This window comes from Mastomys coucha, unplaced genomic scaffold (genome assembly GCF_008632895.1).
Source record: "Mastomys coucha isolate ucsf_1 unplaced genomic scaffold, UCSF_Mcou_1 pScaffold9, whole genome shotgun sequence".
NCBI lineage: Eukaryota > Metazoa > Chordata > Mammalia > Rodentia > Muridae > Mastomys > Mastomys coucha.
In genome coordinates this window covers 18679755-18687646 of record NW_022196915.1, presented here as the reverse complement: position 1 = coordinate 18687646, position 7892 = coordinate 18679755, and the positions used below count along the sequence as shown (strand labels likewise).

Genomic DNA, 7892 nt, shown 5'->3' with positions numbered 1-7892 from the left:
AGGGCCTTGTTCATGCTGGGCAAGTGCTCCAGTACTGGGTTGCACCTTCAGTCAGCACAGTTTTCATAGGAAATCCTACTGCTGTTTGGTGTTTCCCTAATTATATTACAAAACAAAGCCACTGCTCAGATAGGCAGAGCAAGGTAATTCTGGTGAGGCGGAGGAGCTGCATGGAGAAACAGATTGTCCTGTGCTCATCAGATCGGTGGTTTTGGAGATTTCACCAGAAGTCTTTCTCTGCTGCTGCTGTATTCCACTGCAGATGTCTTGATGTAGATCTTCTGTGAACACAGGAGCAAGAGCCACATTCAAACACCTCAGGAGAGAGAAGCATGAACAGACTGGTGGTAAGTGCCTGGTAGGAGTGGATGTGATTTTGTCTTTAAAGCTACCAAGCAAGTTTATAAACTATAGAAGAAAAATATCAGCTATTAGCCCCATGTTAAGCAGAAAAACCCAAGGTCATTCAGATGTGATTGGAGTCCCAGACATTTCCAGAGTATTCAACTGTCAGTTCTCATTTCAGACGTGGTTCCTTGTCAGAACTTATGTAAACCCAATGCTATGTAAACCCAACGCAATGGACACTTCGTTTTTCTATCACATCATATTTGAGAGTGAAAAGTTTCTAGCCAGTTCTTCAGAGGATTCTTTCCTTTCATGCTCATGCTTCTCTCTCCTGAGGTGTTTGAACTTGGGACTCCTGCTCCTTTGTGTTCACAGAAGACCTACATCATATACGCATTCAGAAACAGCCAACAATTTTTTTAGTACCGTATGTATCAATTCATTAGAATGACTTCCATTGCCAAGTTAATAAAATGAGAGCATGCAAATTCATGTTTTCTTGAAGCTTTTATTTGACCAAATACTAAAATTTTATATTAAAAGGTTTTTTATTAGATATTTTCTTTATTTATATGTCATATGATATCTCCTTTCCCAATTTCCCCTCCAGAAAGAAAAAAAAAAAAAAAAAAAAAAAAAAAAAAAAAAAAAAAACGAAAACAACAACAACAAAAAAATCCCTGTTCCCTCCCCTCTCCCCCTGCTCACCAACCCACCCTCTCCCGCTTCCTGGCCCTGGCATTCCCTTACACTGGGGCATAGAACCTTCACAGGGCCAAGGGCCTCTCTTCCTATTGATGACTGATTTGGCCATCCTCTGTTGCATATGCTGCTGGAGCCATGAGTCCCATCATGTGTACTCTTCAGTTGGTGGTTTAGTCCCTGGGAGCTCTGAGGGTACTAGTTAGTTCATATTGTTCATCCTAAGAGGCTGCAAACCCCTTCAGCTTCTTGGGTCCTTTCTCTAGCTCCTTCATTGGGGACCCTGTACTCAGTCCAATGGATGGCTGTGAGCCTCTACTTCTGTATTAGTCAGGTACTGTCAGAGCCTCTCAGGAGACAGCTATATCAGGCTCCTGTCAGCTAGCACTTAATAGCATCCACAATAGGATTTGATGATTGAATATAGGAAAGATTCCCAGGTGGAGCAGTCTCTGGATTGTCCTTCAGTCTCTGCTCCATAGTTAGTCTCTGCAACTCCTTCCATGAGTATTTTGTTCCCCGCTTTAAGAAGGAATGAAGTATCCACACTTTGGTCTTCCTTCTTGAGTTTCTTGTGGTTTGTGGATTGTACTTTGTGTATTCTGATCTTCTGGGCTAATATCCACTTATCATGAGTGCATACCATGTGTGTTGTGAATGGGTTACCTCACTCAGGATGATATTCTCCAGATCCATCCATTTGCCTAAGAATTTCATAAATTCATTGTTTTTAATAGCTGAGTAGTACTCCATTGTGTAGATATACCACATTTTCTCCATTCCTCTGTTGAGGGACATCTGGGTTGTTTCCAGTTACTAGCTATTACAAATAAGGCTGCTATGAACATAGTGGAGCATGTGTCCTTATTACATGTTGGAACCTCTTCTGGATATATGCCCAGGAGTGGTATAGCTGGGTCCTCATTAAAAGGTTTTCGTGTCATGATTTTACATAAGGTAGAACTCTTAAACTTTGGGCCATTGTAAATAGGTTTCTAGTCTGGGCGTTACAGTGGTAGAAATCTAGTCTGGATTTCCAGGTTCTTGGCCTCTATTATTTATTTATTTATTTATTTATTTATTTAATGTATGTGAGTACACTATTGTTGTCTTCTGACACACCAGAAGAAGGCATCAGATCCCATTACTCACCATGTGGTTGCTGGAAATTAAACTCAGGACCTCTGGAAGAGCAGTCTTAACCGCTGAGCCATCTCTCCAGCCCCTTGGCCCCTTGGCCTCTTATTCAAGGAACTGAAATAAAGGCTTATCGCAAAAGTAGCAAGGAAGCTATTGTCCTGATTAGAAAGGAGGCCACCTGGGGCAACATACCAGAGAGCTCTAGATTATTGTTGGGGGCTTCTTTTCATAGGGTCTAAGAAGGGGGAATTTGGTTAGGAGTGAAATATTTTGGATGGTTCTCTGTTTTGATTGACAGGTTAACTTATATAATCATTTCTGCATTTGTTCCCCAAATGTATGTGATTTTAATCATACCCACACTGAATGCTCTGTAGTTCTAAGAAGGTAAAATAGGGAATTATCACTGACAGTTCACTGGAGGACAGCTTGTTTTATTGTGCACCCCAATAAACAATGAACAATGGTTCAGGCCACATTGGCGTGGTTGCAGAGTAGTGTGGTAGAAATGTTTAAGCTTGGTCCAGGGTTTCTTCCTCGCCTTCAACCATTTAGTTCCTGGATAGCATTTATCCATTTGGGGGTAAATAAAACCATCTATTAAAATCTAGAACACCTTAAGTTTAATTGTGAGAATATAACTATCTAGCCTTCAACCCCATCAGAGATTTGAGAATGAATAAATGTTATTTGAGTATGCAGGAAGCACAGGGACTCGGCTTCTAAAAATCATAGAAGCAACATAGATAGCTTAAAGCTTGAACAGTCCTCAATATTTTTTTTATAACATTGGAGCATCTATCTTCAGCCTTCCATCCCAGAACATCTGACAGACCTTAAATGAAGCAGGAATTATGAAGGACTATCTTGCCCTGTATTGGCAGAGCTTAGCAATTGACTATCCTGTGTTTCTGCTTTTTGGACAACATTCTGTCTGCAGATAAAATTGGGACATCTCCCCCAAGTGGCTTGCTTGCCACAATTGAAGCGACTCTTTATGGAGATTATCAATGCTCATCATCTTCCTTAGAGTAGAATTGGGGTACTGTTAGGAGCTTGGCTAAGTGTCTTCCATGCTGAGCTATGGGGTTGGGGAAAGCAAAAATTAATGAAGTTAGACAATAAAGAGACCTTTCTGCTTGGTAAAGTGCCATGCCCACTTGTCTACTCCAGTTAAGTCTGCAATATCGGGGGGGGGGGGGGTTAAAAGCCTGATTAAGGACAAGAGGCATTATGACTTCAAAGAGAGTTTGTGCCTCCTGGGCATTCAATCAGTCATGGCATCCGCTAACTCAGAGGTAGCCCAGATATGTCCTTGCGAACTTGCTAGGTGCCCATCAAGATATGATTTATTAATAGCTAGACAAAACTGGACATTGCTCTCTGACCTTTACCAATGTTCCAACATCTTAGCCAAACCCTGCCTTGGAATTTCGTAAAGAATGTTACCCATCCAAACTAATTACCTTTGGCATTGTGGGTAGGGCATTGAAGCTTACAGAATGGGAGACTTATCCCAGGGCAAGGTCAAGTAGAATCCTCATTCTCAGTCTGGTACTGCAGCTGAACCACTCCTAGGAATTAGCAAGAAAGAAACAAGTCTCTATTAGCCCAGAAGATTAGCATAGTGGGCCTTTTACTAAGGATGGGCGGGACCTTGAACGGAGTGTGTATGTGTGAGACAGTGTGCAGCAGTTAGCATTGAGCATTCTAGATTCTTGATTCTAGATTCGAGCCTCTACCCTCCTGGCTGGTGCATCCGCAGCCCCCCGGGACTCCGGCAGGGCCCATGCAGCTTGAGCATGCTCGGAGCCCGGGGGTGCTGTACCAGTCCAAAGGAGATGGCTACTGTTTTAGATCCAGTGTGTTTCAGGTGACTTCAGATGTACCTCGACTACTGAGCTGCCAGATTTTTCATTTCTCTTTTGCAATGACTGTAAAAGCCTCATGCCATTTTTAAGAAATACATTCAGATCCTGTACTTCCATGTGTCGTCTCTGCCATCATTTCTTCACCTACACTTTGTCGACCTGACCAGGACTCCATTTCTCCCGCGGGTTGAGGGAAGCCCAGATCGGCTGGCCTGCAGCAGTAAAGTATCAAATGTTATTAGTTACCTCCAAATGGATAAATGGTATCCACTCAATCAGTCAATAAGCAGAAAAAATTTTGTTGCTGTTTATAAGAGCTAAGAGCTAAGCCTAATATACAGGGGGTAGGGTGTGTGGGTGTAGGGGGTGTGGGAATGGGGGAGGAATTTGGTTTTTCTCTTGAGACAAGGCCACACTGTATAGCCCTGGATAGCCTGGAACTCACAGATATCTGCTTTCCATTGCCTCCTGAGTGCTGGGATTAAAGGTATGCACCACCATTTAGACGAGTGCCTGAAAGGAATGTGTAGATTGTTAGGGGATGGCTGTCCAGTTCTCTGTGATTGTTAGCAGACAGCTGTCCAGTTGTCTGTAACTCATTAGTGGCTGGCTGCCCCATGTTCTGTGGATGTTATCAATGGCTTTCCATTCTCTGTGGATATTAGTGGACGGCTGTCCCATTCTCTGTGGATGTTATCAATGGCTTTCCATTCTCTGTGGATATTAGTGGACAGCTGTCCCATTCTCTTGAACACTCACTCACCTTACTCATCAGCACTTTAAAGGAATTACCATGTGGCAGTAAGGAGGCAGAAGGAAGGCCTGACCTTGACAAGATGGTTCCTATTTTTCTTGTTGCCCACATGCTCTTAGTCCATCTGTGTGCTCAGCAGGTCAGTGCCGGGGGTGAAGAGGCCAAAGAGAAGCCTTGGCTTCTCTACTGTGAAACAGTAATAAGGGAGTTGAAGAGATGATTTTTTAAGTCCTCTGCTCTGTTCCGATGTGACTTTGAGTAGGCTATTTCTGTTCTTGGGCCCCATTCTGAGGAAGGGGAAGAGAGGAAACGAAGTGAGTGCAATCTCACTGTGGCCTTTAGGGGGAGCCAGAGCTCCATTGGACTCCTGTATCGACTGCTCAAGGCCAGGCCAACTTGCAAGACCTGCACACCCCAAAAGTATCTTTGGGCCCATGTGTTCTTATTCCCAAGAGGCAGCCTACTTAATGTGAATTTCTGGGGCAGGTGACATTCTCTGGAGCTTCATCCCGAGGTCTGGAGCAAACAGCCTGGTAGTTACTACTGGCTTCAGTGATACCTCCAAATGTTTATGTCTCAATGTCCCAAAGGCTATCAGGGCTTCTGTGTTATAAACTGGCACTGCCCAACATGGTGACCCTAAGTCCCATGTGGCTTTTACCACTCAAATGATGTTAAGAAGTCAGTTCCTTCAGAGTCACACAGACGTTCTCACAGACTGTGACTTGTGGCAGCTGCTGTGGCTTGCAGGGGCCTCCCTCTCTCTCTGGGAGGCCGTGGAAACCTTGGGAGGTGGAATGTGGTTGGAGGAAGAACACTAGAGCATGTCCTGGAAGAGGGTCTTGTTCTTCCCCTCCCTGGCTGCCATGAGCAGATCAGCTCAGCTCCTGCCATGATTCTCTGCCCTAACCACAGGCCCAGAAACAAGAGTCAGATGAGCATGGACCAAACCCTGTGAACCCATTAGCCAAAGGAGATCTCCCCTTCTTTTCAGTTGTTTCAGGTGTTCACCACAGAGGCAAGTCTGCCAACCCAAGCTTTACTATGTGGAGCATAATAATAGGCACTAGGAGAAGCTGTGTGTTATTAATGCTGACACCTCCCTACACTCAGAGGATTCAGAGAGTTCTGTCCTGCTCTGCCCTGCCACTGCACACACACACGCACACACATACACATACATGCACATAGATGCATGCTCACCCAAACACATTTAAGAACACAGAAATTTGCACACATGCATATGTATGCTCACACAAAATGCACACATATACACAGAGATTCACACACACACATACACTCATACATACACAAATTCACACACTCATACACAAAAACACATATCCACACAAATTCACAGATACACAGATTCACACACACACACACAAATTCACATACCCACACAAATTCACACAGGTACACAGATTCACACACACAAATTCACGTACATGCACACTCCCACATAAAGACACATACACACAAATTCACACATTTGCACACACCCACACTCACACACATAAATACACACACACACATGCACACACAGAGAGGAGTCTCTTATGTGTTGTTTTGGAATCCAGTAATCTTGCCATTCATCATCTCATCCCAAAGTAGGAGACCTGATTACAAGGTTGGCGCCTGATGTGCACTGGAGAAGCTAGGCTGCAGTCATGACCTTGCAGAAGAGATGACGTCAGCTGTCAGCACCCAAGGATACCTCCCACGTGCAGAGGTGACCGACCACAAATGTCTTAGGATGAATTCTAGCTGGGTGGAGAGAAGAACTTAACATGCCCTTGCTGCAAGTGCAGACAGGCCCCCGTTTCATCTGTCACACTCACTGGCGTCTGCATGCCCTTTTACTCAAGGGGATCAAGGCTCCACTGACCTAGGGTGGTCGGTGCTCTCACTGTGCCACATCTTGGTGTGCTTTAGAGAGGAGATCTGTTATGATTTGAATATGAAATGTTCCCCAAAACATCAGGTATGGAGGGTTTAGTGGCCAGGCAGTAACTTCTGAGAGCTCCACCTGATGAACGGAGTTGTCTCTTGCTGCATGCACAATTGGGAAGTCTTGAGGAGGTGTATAGCAGAAGTGGGGATAGTCGAGGCTATACCTTGCCCTGACCCTTTGCTAGAACCCTCTTTCTCTGTTTCCTGTCTGCAATGAGGTGAACAAGCTCCTCCATCACATACTGTGTTGGGTGTACATTCTGCTCAAGCACACGGGGCAGAACTCTCTAAAACGGTGAGCCAAAATAAACCCCTCCTTCCTTAACTTGTTCTTGCCAGGGGTTTGGCGACAACAATAAAAGCAGTAATGAAAACCAGCTCCTCATCCTCAGCAAGATATCCTTTCCCAGTAGCTCCCACTTCTCTTTCTAGCTCTACAAACAGTAGAAAGACTTCACCATTGATGTTAGGGTGGGACCAGCCCTGTGGTGGACCACGTGCCCTGTGGCAGGATTTCAGAGGCACCTGGACAGCTGTACCCTGCTTTCTGCAGCCTTGAGTAGGAGAATAGATGCTCAGGGCATCAACTTGTGAAGCTGGGAAGGAGACACAACCAAGGAGGTCTGCGCTGATCTGTGGTTCAGGTTGGGTTTGCCGTGGCAGCAGTCTAGGGTGAGGTCTTGGAAGCAGGTGGTTTGAAGGCAGGAGATGAGCTTGAACCGCAAGAGTGTGGGGGTGATCAGGGCCAGAGGAAAAGCTATATTATTAAGGTCACTACCTAGCTCTGCTGTGCCATCCTGAAAAGTACACAGAATGTATCCAGAATTACCTACCTGAAGGAAAGAGACTGGTGTCTCCTGAAAACCTGTGTGTTAAAGGCTTGCTCCCCAAGGCAGTAGGAGCCAGAGGTGGGACTTTTAGGAAGGGATTGAATCATGGGAGTTCTGGCTTCATCAACAGATTAATCCATTCATGGCTTCGCAATGTCAGGACCTACTAGGAAGTTAGGATGCACGAGCTAGTTGAAGAGGATTGGTCCTAGGAGTTACTGACTTGGAATGATTTCTTGTCCTGGGACCCTCCCCTCTGCTTCCTGGCCAGCATATGATGAACAGCCTTGTTAC

The 7892-nt window shown here is 44.9% G+C and overlaps 1 long non-coding RNA gene across 1 annotated transcript; it reads right to left on the bottom strand.

Annotated features, from left to right (window-relative positions):
• Nucleotides 1-2608: 2608 nt before the first annotated feature.
• On the bottom strand, nt 2609-3702 carry LOC116084650. The gene is made up of 2 exons (XR_004116201.1): nt 3657-3702; nt 2609-2748 (listed from the first exon to the last, which is right to left on the bottom strand). It is a non-coding gene; the product is annotated as an uncharacterized LOC116084650 (long non-coding RNA).
• Nucleotides 3703-7892: the final 4190 nt, after the last annotated feature.